This window comes from Sciurus carolinensis, chromosome 1, assembly GCF_902686445.1.
Source record: "Sciurus carolinensis chromosome 1, mSciCar1.2, whole genome shotgun sequence".
NCBI classification, from domain to species: Eukaryota; Metazoa; Chordata; class Mammalia; order Rodentia; family Sciuridae; genus Sciurus; species Sciurus carolinensis.
In genome coordinates, this window is record NC_062213.1 from 79,715,104 (window position 1) to 79,727,261 (window position 12,158).

Here is a 12,158-nt window from a genome sequence, read left to right on the forward strand (position 1 = left end):
GGGATTAAACACAGGGCCTCTCATGCTGGGCCAGCACTTTACCACTGAGCTACTTCCACAGTCCCCCATCCTTTTTTTGCTTGCTTGTTTGCTTGCTTGTTTTGAGACAGGGACTCACTAAGTTGCCAAGGCTGGCCTCAAACTTTTGGTCCTCCTGCCTCAGCTTCCTGAGTAACTGGGATTATAGGTGTGCACCACCATGCCCCACTGAAATGCTTTTCTTGAGAAAATGATTTAAAATGTTAAAAGTAAAGATTGTAAAGAGACATAATTCTCCTTATTATGTACAAATATTCTTATCATTAGCTATTACCATGATATCTTTGTCCACCTGCACACATGGTGTCTCATAGTTTCTGTCAAGAAATAAGCTATTTATGTTCTACTTTTTTGCAACATTATTTGCCAATACAATTCTCATATTATGCTATAAAATAGCTCTAGAATATACCATCTTTCGATGACATTGGATGTTATTGTGTTCAGGTTTATGCTACAACAAGCCTTTTTATGAGCACAGTTTTATTCCTGGGTGTTATTACATACTTGGAGAAACTGGGCTACAAACACATTCAAACTGACCTGCTCTGAGAGTACATTCATGAATGCACCCATCTCATTTAACACGGCCAGGAAAAGCTATGCTGGAAACTTTAGTAGCAGAGGCCCCGTGACATATCACCCAGCATTTCTAGAAGTAAGAACCACCCTGCACTTACTGGAAATGTAGAGCAGACATAAAAACATGGGGGAGGGAGAACAGGAAGAGAGTTAGGCCAAATAATCTGTAATATACACACTGTGTGCAGTCAGAGCAAATTGAAAAGGAACTCAGGGTGCCTGAGCAGGGATGTAAAGCTGTCCCTCTGAATGGCTATTATGTCCTATCGAAGTCCATTGTTCCATGGAGCCTAGACCTAACAATGTCCTATTGTGGCAAATGCAAGGACGAGTTGGTTAAATCCCAGTTTTCCAGCTCTCTCCCTTCATTTTCAGTTTCCAGGACTGTTCCCTGAGGAGGGCTCTCCTCTCACTGTCTGGGCTGCCACCCTGCTGGTCATGTAAGTAAGGATGGTTTATAGACTCCTTGATCTGGTTTGGGACCACTACGAATCTTCTGTCCTTGCTTTGATTTTTATTAAACCTAAAGACTATGGCACTGATTTCTGGAGAGATGACCCAGGAAAACTGTCTCTGGAATTACCAATGCTGAATCTGAGTATCTGCAAAGACACCTTTGGAAACACAAGGATACTCCACACACATGGAAGATTCTCTTAAGAGTTTTGTGCAGATCAGTGGATAGTTGGATATTTTCATTTTAAAGGGAATTTAAAGGTCAACTACGATTGCAAGAGACCAATATGTTTTTCCTAGCTTGGAGTGGGCATCAGTCACTAACTGGATTTTTAAATCCCTGGACTAAAACAACAAAAACAATAACTACATGGCTACTAGGTGTTCTTGGTGCACCTGGATATCTGGGTCATAAGACATCTTTGTGTTGCCACTGTCTGTTGCAAGGATTAGACAACCAGCCCACTGGCAACGGTGAATAAGGAGGCAGCTGGGTGATGGAAATTTACCTGGAAATCACCTATTTCATACAGGACTCACTTCCTAGATGGAACAAGTGATGATACTACTGGAGGTTTCAAGTTATTTGTTGATGGTTTCTACAGAGCTGCAGGGAAGTGAAAAGCCAGATGTTTCCAAGAAAGGGGAATGTTGTGGTTGCCCACAGGTTCTGTGATCTTTACCTTTTCCTTCCTATCTGGGTCAGAAGATCTTGATACAGATCGATCTTGGTTCTAATATCTCATGATAAGAATGCCTGCCAGATGTGATAGTACTCAGAAAAAGAGACTGGGTCTTGGGTCTCAGGCTGGCTCCTTTGAGAGGAAAATTTGCAGAGTCTACAATGCACTGCTTTGTCTGCTTGGGGAGCCCCTGAGGTACAACTGGAAGAAGAGCATTCCCGCCCTGACACCTGTATTTCCTGGGTGACCTGTGGCTGGCTGCTCAAAATTCTGTTGTATCTCTTCTTCCTTCATCTGTAAAAGGAGCCAACAACGGTTATATCTCCCTGGAATATTGTTGAGGAATAATGAGAAGTAATGTAGGTGAAATCGCTTTATAAAAGTAAGTCATCTGCGGCTGGGGCTATAGCTCAGGGGCAGAGCACTTGCCCAGTACATGTGAGGCACTGGGTCCCATCCTTAGCAACATATAAAAATGAACAAATAAAGGCATGCTATCCATCTATAACTACAAAAAAAATTTTTTTAGAGAAAAAGTATGTCATCTGGGGCTGGGGATATAGCTCAGTTGGTAGAGTGCTTCACTAGCATGTGTAAGGCCCTGGGTTCAATACCAGCACTAACTGGATTTTTAAATCCCTGGACTAAAACAACTAAACCAAAAAAAGGAAAGACTAAAAAAAAGTAAACCATCTGGATTTTGTGCTAACAAATATTCAGGGAAGGATGGTACTTGAGCTTGTCCCCATGGCATAGGCCTTTCTGGAGCCACTGGTAATAGGTGTATCTCTTCTTAGCACCCACCACCACCTTTTTGCACTGACTAGCTTTCCATCTTTGCAGCCTCTGCATTTCTTCCTTTCCCCAGTGGGGGTGGGAGTGTCAGGTGACAGAGCTTAGGCACAGCCAAGAGACCATTAAGTCTAAACTTTGGGGTAAAAGGTGGAAATAGGCTAAGGGAAGTAGAGTATCTATTGGTAAAATCCCACAATAAACATTTCTCCTGTTGTGACCATTCAATCAAAGCTAAATTTGGATGAAGACTAAGGTGATATCTTCTAAAAACCAATGCTCACTTCAGCAGTCCATACACTAAAATCGGAGGCAGCACCATATCCTAAAATTGGAACAAAACAGAGATTAATGTGGTCCCTGAGAAAGACTGACACACAAATTCTTGAAGCACTTCATATTTTTTATGATATCCAAATACTTAGTGGCTTAAGTAGTACTTAAAAAGCAAAACTAGTCTAAAAACTGGTTTCAAGGGGCTGGGGAGATAGTTCAGTCAGTAGAGTGCTTGCCTTGTAAGCATAAGGCCCTGGGTTCAATCTCCAGCACCCCAAAAAAAACAAAAACAAAAAACCGGTTTCAAATAAATGAATTTATTTATTTATCAAAAAATCTTAAAGCCAAGTATCTGCTTTTTATGTGTTCAGCTGTCTTGTCTATTTTAAAGATTCATTAGAATTAAGATTCAGTAAATCTTTAGATCTATAACCAACCTCCTGATTCATTAAAGTTTTGTTCTCGTTCCTAACTGATGGTAAAAGAATAGAAATATGTATGCTATCTCTGACATTCATGACCAAATGTCACATGGAACCCCTCATATAGCAGAAAAATATGAAGTCATAATTTTTCCATGTGAACCTATCCAAGCTCTGTTTCATCATTTGTGAAATAAGGTACTCTCTCTGAGTTCAAACGTGGAGTAAACCATATCCTTCAACAATAGGGCTCTTCTTCTCTGCATTTGCCCTCACTTTCATTTCCTCCCCTCCAGGGTTTTAGTTAATAGTCAACCCATCTTCCTGAGATCTCATGGATTCCTCTGATCTGCCTCACCTACCTTTCCAATATTGACCAGCAGGAAAACTCAAGATTTCTCTGAACAGGTTTAGTTCAGGTCAGCAAACATGACAGAAGTGGTTCCTAAAAGGTAAACTCTGGGGCTAGTACTGGGGCTCAGTGGCAGAGTGCTTGCCTGGCATGTGTGAGGCACTGGGTTCGATCCTCAGCACCACATAAAAATAAACAAATAAAATAAAGGCATTCTGTCCATATACAACTACAAAAAAATTTAAAAAAAGAAAGGTAAACTCTGTGCTAGGCTCTGGGAATGCAAAATAAATTATGCCTGTCTTTCAGTCTAGCAGAGGAGAGAGTCAGAGAAAAAGAATTTTAATATCATGAAATCAGTGCTCCCCAAGGCACGTGCTAGGGACTGAAGCAAATGGCAGAGCACTGGAGAACCTGTTGCCTATGAATGTATAAATCAGTCCAGAGCCCTGTTGGAAGGACTTCATGTTAAAGTGAGGCTAGTTTATACTAAATGGAATATATTGTAAAGTCTTAGAACTCCATGGACTATTGAGCTGCTTTCCAAACATTCTAATATAATCAGATTTCATTCTGTGGGAGGTGAGAAACCAGTAGCTGGAGATCCAGGTCTCCAGCAACCTTCACACAATAGGGCTAATTAAGCCCTCTCATCAAACAATGTCTTGGCAATCACTTTATCCGATGTAATTACATTTTCTAATCTTACAGTGACTTCCTGGCAGGTACTGAGGGAATCAGGTTAAGAATCTTCTTAAAGCTTATCTGGTTAGGTTCTATCCAGTCAGAGGCTGCAAGTCAAAGCTTTATTAAGCATTGTCCTGGCTCTACAGGTGGTGTTACAACAAAGCAATTCCCTAAACCCAGACAGACCAACTAATTCATGTCCATCTCAGCAATGTCATCACTCTGCTGAAATTCAGACTGAGACGTGTGCCTGGTTTATTCATTGTGATCACTGTTCATTGTGATTTTTGTGAGCCCTGTTCACCTGGAGGGTGGTCTGATTATACATAATGGTGAGACCCAAAGAGTTCACATGCTAGGAAGCTGCAGTATGATGATGTGCTTCAACCAAAATGAAAGACATTAAAACCTATCCTTGTCTGACAATGTGTTCAAAAGCCAGAGATGAATGAGTGACCCAGTGTGGTAATGTGCGTGGTCATCATCCAGCACTGCCTATTGTGAGTGAGAAAAGAAAAAAGAAAATATGAGGGCAAGGAACATACTGGTATGTAAACCATTAATCCTAAATAGCTTCAAGTTACCCAATTCTCTCTTTCTTGGTGAATTCCTTCCTTTTTGTGAAGATGTTTTAGGTGTTATGCATATCTGATCATGCTGTTTTCTTAGCACTGACTAAATTACAAGGGATTTTCCCCTCTTAATAAACAACAAAGGAATATCACTATCCACCATACCTACAGCTGTATAGCTCAATGCTTCTCTTTTCAGGAAGAACGCTGAAAACAGGGTTTGGTTTGGTCAAATTTTGTAAACTTGCAGGTCCATTCTTTTGAAATAACTGCAATACTCTCATTTCTAATGCATGAGTCCCTGTAGTTACACCATGTAGTCATCAAAAGTTAACCTGAATTTTTGTTACAAATTTGTCTTTTTAAAAAATGACAGAGCCAGAGGCGATGATGGCACATGCCTGTAATCCCAGCGACTTGGGAGCCTGAGGTAAGAGGATGGCAAGCTCAAAGTCAGCTTCAGCACCTTAGCAAGTCCCTAAACAACTTAGTGAGACCCTCATCTAAAAATAAAAAAATAAAAATGGGTTGGGGAGGTAGCTCAGTGGTTAAGTGCCCCTGCTTTCAATCCCTAGTACCAAAAGAAAAAAAAAAAAAAAAAAAAAAAAAAGCCAGGATTTTCTGATATCCACCTAATTTCAGGCACTGTGCAATAATAAAGGGTGATCTGGGATAAACTGGCACCTACTTTGATGTGAGCAGGGAAGTCATACCCAATGCACAACTTGGTCTAGTGGAAACATGATATGTAGGAAGCTAACCACAGTTCAGCCACTAAACCAGCTCAGTGGCCCATAGCCACTGGCCTCTATTGTCACTTCTAGACCTAAAACACATGTCATGAACATCATACTGGTCAAGCACATAGTCCATTTAGGCATAGGAACTTGGACTTGGGTTGGGGTCCTTTCTTTCTTGTTCAATCATATTTATGTAAACTATTTTGTCTAATCTCTTTAAAGAAAATGGAAGTATTAGCATCAAGATGAAGACTCTGACAGAAAAAAAAATCCTGACCACTGTTTTTGTAAGTTAATGTTTAGTAAGTGTTTACTAAGCTCCAGGTAAGTGCTACACAAGGAGTCACTCAGTTAAATCTCACACCAACCTCTGAGAAATGTACTATTATCACATCTATTCTATGATGAGGGAATTAGAGTACAAAGAGGTTAGGAATGTGCTCAGGGTCACTCACTACTAAACAATGGAGCTGAGATTCAGATGAATCCAGACCTCATGCTCTTTAAATTACTCATGGCATCTGCAAGTAAAAGCGATTTGAATTGCAACCTGTATTGTGAGTACCCAGGATTGCACATAACGGTGTACAATACAGGGTTGGGACTTGGACTGAGTTAAAGTTCTCCTTTACTTATATAAACTTAGGTTTTTGTGTATGTGTCCTTTCTAGTCCTCTAAAGTAAAATCTGTAAGTTCTTGTATGAATCAGAAGATGAAAATGTCAAAAGATGCTTGCAGAGAAGGAGTGTAAAATACATTCAGAGAATTGAAGGAAGTGATCAGTGTCAAGCAAATGCTTTTACTGATCATCTGAACTGCTCTCCTTTAGCTCCATGAATAGAAAGCAGTGATCCAAGTCCATTTATTCCTCTTTGGAGAGTGAACATCTTGATGGGTACAGTTTTTGAAAATGTTTTAACACCCCCTCCATTCTTCTACCCCTCTCTGCCCAATGAAATAAATCAGACCTAGAGGGTTGAGGACCCACACCCTCCGTAAAATGTAGATGTAGGGAAATGTTGCAAGTAAGCAAGCAAGCTATGCCAAGAATTTGTAAAGGATATAGAAGTTCACTAACAGAATGGCCTTCAAGCTCCTTAAAACATCTCATTTCCAATCTTCCTTTTTATTAGAGAACATGGTCAAGAATCACAGCCAGTCAGAATTATAAGACAAAGTCCGTTTTCCATGGGAGAGGGTCATTTTTTCCCTTCTCCAGGTAACACCCTTCCTCTCATATTCTTACAGATGATGATTTACTGGTCCTGTAAGAGTGGAGTCTCCCTCAAACCTTCGTTTGGCCTGCCCTGCCCCATAGCTAACACTGACTCTTTTATAACCCCTTTTATGAGTAAGTTGTGGACATGTAGCTAAAAGAAGTAGGCAGGAAAGGTCACCCAGGCAGAGGGAGCAGCCCAGGCAAAGGGCAGAACTGAGAGAATACACAAGTTTGGGTGACAGCAAGTAGTTCACAAACCTAAGCAGAGGTTCTCTGACCTGCCTGCACAGTAAAATGATCTGGGGAGCTTAGAGAAATTCCCATGCTTACATTGCACCCCAGATTAATGCAATCAGGAACCTCTGGGATTGGGATGCCACCATTCATGTTTCCAAATGCAGCCACATTTGAGATCCAGTAACCTGGTATGCAATGAGTGAGCATAAAACAAAGGAAGGCCAGCAACAAAGCTGAGAGGTAAGCATCATTACGTCAGGTAAAGGGATGGTGGGACTTTAAGGAATTTTCTGTTTTTTAATCATGGGAGGAGCATGCCCAGATGTTGCAGGTATAATAATGAATGGGAAGAAAACATAAGTGAAGGAGGAAAGGCAATGAAAATGCTGCTGTGACAGCCAGACAGAAGACCTAGCAGCAGTGTGTGGCCAGACATAATCTAGAGAGTAAGGCCCCAGAGCACACAGAACTGGTAGCAAAGTAGAGGATGGAATACGGGAACGGTTATAGAGGCTGTATGACCAATGGGCATAAAGAGAGAAACATAGGTAGTGACTTTCAAAAGCATCTGGGCTCTTTGTCTTCCACTTCCAGGTACTTCCAGAGCTGCAAATTAGTGCAGACACAGCCAAGCCCAAGAACCACACTGCACACAATCAGTAGCAAAAATGACACAGAAATGGCATCAAGAAATCCCATTCACAAAGATATAGATCTCTTATGGGAGTCAACCCCAAGGTGCTGAGGAACATGTGTTCTGCCAAGAAGTATAAGAAGAAAAGGACTAAAGAAGATGCAAGCAATTAATGCTAAGGCCATGAGCAATTAAAGGACTTCATAAAGCCCAAGGAAGTTAAGCCTAGGATTTCCCCAAGGGTGTCTGCAAGCACAATCCACTTATGTACATCACCCACCCCAAAAAGGAGAAACTGGTTGGTGTCTACAGTACCAATGGTCTTAGGCTCTGCCAGCCAAAGGCCAGGACCAGAGTTCAAACCAAAGCCCAGGCCCAGGTTGCAGCTCTAGCTCTGGCTCAGGCTCCCAAAGATGCTCAGACTCCTATAAAGACTCAGAGAAGACTTCTGTCTGCCAAGGTAAAGACAGAAGGACTGGGGCTGGGGAGATAGCTCAGTCGGTAGAGTGCTTGCCTTGCATGCACAAGGCCCTGGGTTCGATCCCCAGCACCGCTAAAAAAAAAAAAAAAAATAATGACTGGTGTGCTCTCTTGGCTGTCGTCAGCATGGTACTGGTGTCTGCTTGTGCTATTTGTGCAAATAAACCTAAGGCAGGATATGTCAAACAAAACAAAAGCAGTCCAGTAGGCCTGTCCTGAGACTTTGCAGGATTTTTTCTCTGGGGAAAAGTCTATGAGGCAGGCATCCTGGGAGCTGCAGACCAGTCACCCTGGCCTCTGGATCCACTGTTCCCCAGGCATAAGAGGACAGAACAAAGGAATGAAAGCCACTCCCCTGCATCTTAGAACATTTAGGGCCTTCCACCAGCATTATGGAAATACCAGCAGACCCATGGTCTTCTCCAAATCAAAAACTGAATCACAAAGAATTAAAGATGCTTTTTATAACGTTTTTTACTTAGTCTGGGAGATGTCATTGGATATCAAAGTATTGAAATTTCTGGGACCTTTTGATATAAAGACAGGATATTTAAAATTGGATTATCCCAAAAAAATCCTGGACACATGATATCCATAAATTGCACACATATTTTGAAAATTTTCACCAAAAAATGAGGACATCAAAGCCCAGAGAGGGAGTGACTTTCTCATTCTTACAAATACCATCAGAAGTGGCACTCCAGGTAGCCATGCAATTAATTCAGTTCTACTCTGTGCTATCTCTGTTATCTTCAGTCATTGGCTCAACTTTAAAAAGTGAACACAAACATCAGTTTTTCAATCAATCTTTCATGACTCAAATCTACCCAAGGTTGTCCTGAGAAAAGAAGAAGGAGCCAAGAAATAAAAGTTTCCCAGAAATGATACAATAAATAAAATGTTCTTTTATAATGTTTATAGAAGGAAAAATTAATTGCAATTATCAGAAAAAACTATAAGGAAGAAATCCAACCCATGATTGCAAATATGACCAAGTAGTAAGGCATTCAGTCCTTTCTTAGATTTATTTCAGTTAAAGGTATCAATAAATCCTAGTATTGAAAGAATATTGCTAAATGGGAGCTCCGGGCACCAGTTCTGGTCTATCCTCTCCTCTCACTTCCCATGGAGCCTGCAGCCTACCCTTTCCCGGGATCAGATGTCACTTTGGTCTGATGATACATCAGAATAAATTATTGTTTCTCCTTTGCTGGCTATTAGAATCACCTCAGGAGGTTGTTAAACATACCAGTGCCCCAGTCCTCATTCCCAAAACACTCCAGAACAATTACTCTGGGTGCTGAGTTCTGGGCATTGGTATTTTTTTAAAGTTCCCCCCAAGTGATTCTAATGTATTTCCAATGTTGAGAATCACTAGCAGAGCTAGTCGATTTCTATGTTCTCTTAAAATCATACGGGCTGAACATGGCAGCACACCTGTATTCTCAGCTACCTGGGAGGATCACTTGAGCCCAGAAGTTCAAGGTCATCCTGGGCAACATAGTTAAGTACTTGTCTCAACAAAAAGAAAAATTAAAAAAGACAAAGGATAAAAAAATTAGGCTTCTCTAGTGTGCTTCCCTCTTACACTCTCATACCAAGAAGAAGAAGAAAAAAAAAAAAAAAAAAGAGGACTAAGCCTCCTTTTGTTTTCAGCTATGAAACATACACATGCAAAAACACCACATAAGAGGTCAAGACCAATATTTTTAAAAGGTAACATTCCTTCAGACCTGCAATGTGATCTTCAATTGGGAAATCATGTTAATTTTGTTTGTTTAAGGAGAAATTCTAAATTGCTTCTTAAAGTATGTCTGGTGCTTTCAGGTGCACCAAGAGGTCCTCAGATGAACAAGAGAATGCCAGTAGGAAAGAGCCCCTTGGCAGAGGTAAGAGCTCTACTGTGAAGTTGGCCCCCAGCACTCACATGGGAAACCGGCTCGATGCAGCCATGAAGTCCCTGCCGCTAACCTTTATGCCAGTGGAGTGAGCAGTTTCTCTAAATACAATAGAACCTCTGCCACTTTGAAGATAAGCTCTCACAGGCTGCTTAAAACAATAATTCTGTACTTTCTTTCCTGTTTCTAGATTTATTTTAAGTATTAGTATAAAATGTCAGAGCAGCTGATAGTGGCCAGATCAGTTTGTATAAAGCTTGACTGCCTGTTTGTAGTATATTACAGCTATATTTGACACAGGAAAGCACTTAATCATGCTTGCTATCAGCACACCACACCCACCTTTGTGAGGACCCTTAGAGGCTGTGAGATTTATCACTGTGAACTTGAACTGGATGGACAGGCCCTAATGGACAATGCAGGCCACTTCTGAGAACTTTGGGCTAAAAGTGTACCATCCACAACCCAACTGCCAAGAGAAAGTTCAAGAAAGCAAAGCCACCACCCAGGATCCCCTATGCCCTGCCTTTTTATCTCAAGTTGTTGAACTCTAATGCATGGACATCTGATGACAAGGTAAGAAACTTCCAAGGCCCCAGTTGGCCTCCAAAATGGTCTCTTCTGAGGTCCACTAGCCGCATTTTCCTCTTCATACCAACTGGTAAATGATATTGCTCAAATAAAAAAGGAGAGCAGCATTACTGTGGAATTTTTGCAGGGAATCACTCTTTACCAGAGTCTCATTTCATCTTCACCTAACAGTGTCATGGGAGACTGGCCCAGCACACAAGGTCATGCCATCCATTTCACTCAGTGGACATCTGAGGCCCATAAAAAGAGAGCTGACTGAGGTGAGAGGGTCCACAGGGAACCCCAAACTACAAGCCCATCCCAAAATCCTCTCTTTTCAATGTGATGCATCTTAGCCCTGGGGTCTGATTTGTTTTTGATGAGAAGCTAAGAAACCCAACCTGAGTTCTCTTTCTGGGTTTAGCATTCTATAATGAATACCTGACCTCTCTAAACCTCTGTTTCCGGCACTGAAGTGGGGTGACTGTAGCCTCTATACCATATTTCACTGCATAATCATTATCACCAATCACATGTGGTGGCACACTCCTGTAATCCTAGCAACTCAGGAGGCTGAGGGAGGAGGATCCCAAGTTCAGAGCAAGGCTCAGCAATTTAGCAAGACTCTAAGCAACTCAGGGAGACCGTCTCAAAATTTAAAGCTAAATAAAAAGGGTTTGGGATGTGGCTCGGTGGTTAAGCATCCCTGGGTACAATTTCTGGTACTAATAAATAAATAATCATGGTCATTGATAATTGTCACACCCTGTTTTTCAATTCAAAAATTTGTTTAAAACCTTTCCTCCCATAATCGTCACATGGTTTAATTCTGTTTGTCATATTGTTTTAAAGTTAAACAGGGCAGCAATGTACCACAAGTGGCATGGGGTTATGTACTTACCTTCTCCTGCACTTCGAGCCTCAAGTCCAGAGTTCTCAATGAATGCACCAGTCAGTATATTTCCAAAAGCCAACTTGCGTGGTTTGTTCAGAGTGCTGCAATACTAAGCATAATTATGTGAGTGGTGTTGAGGACCGTGCGTCAGATAATGGAACCAATGGTAGCAACCAGAATCTTCAGATAAAGAAGATTAAATTGTTGACATCCATACTTGGAAACACTGCAGTAAATTTTCTCAATTGTAATAGTTAGATTACAATGCACAAATCAATAACAACTAACGTATTAACTTTTTTCAGATGGGAAAAATGTTTGCTGAAGTGTCATGAAGTTTCAATTTGTACTGTTCAATTTTAACATATATATACAAGTATTCTGTGCATCCTAATCTTATAACAAAGACAGTTTAGTAATAAATTTTTAAGTAATACCAGCACAATATTTTAAAAAAAGACTTCATATAATGGTTGCTTCTCACCTCTTTTTGCAAAAAAAAAAAAAAAAAAAAGGCATGAAATCTGCAACAATTTTGCAATGAGATACAGTGTTTCAAGGCATTGATTTAGAATGGATAAGAGGGCATCATTATCTTGCCATTGAATATTAATATTTTAAAA

The 12,158-nt window shown here is 40.8% G+C and overlaps 1 pseudogene; it reads left to right on the forward strand.

The window, feature by feature from the left end:
• The first annotated feature begins 2,860 nt into the window (after window positions 1-2,860).
• Window positions 2,861-2,957, forward strand: LOC124968520 (uncharacterized; annotated as a pseudogene).
• Window positions 2,958-12,158: the final 9,201 nt, after the last annotated feature.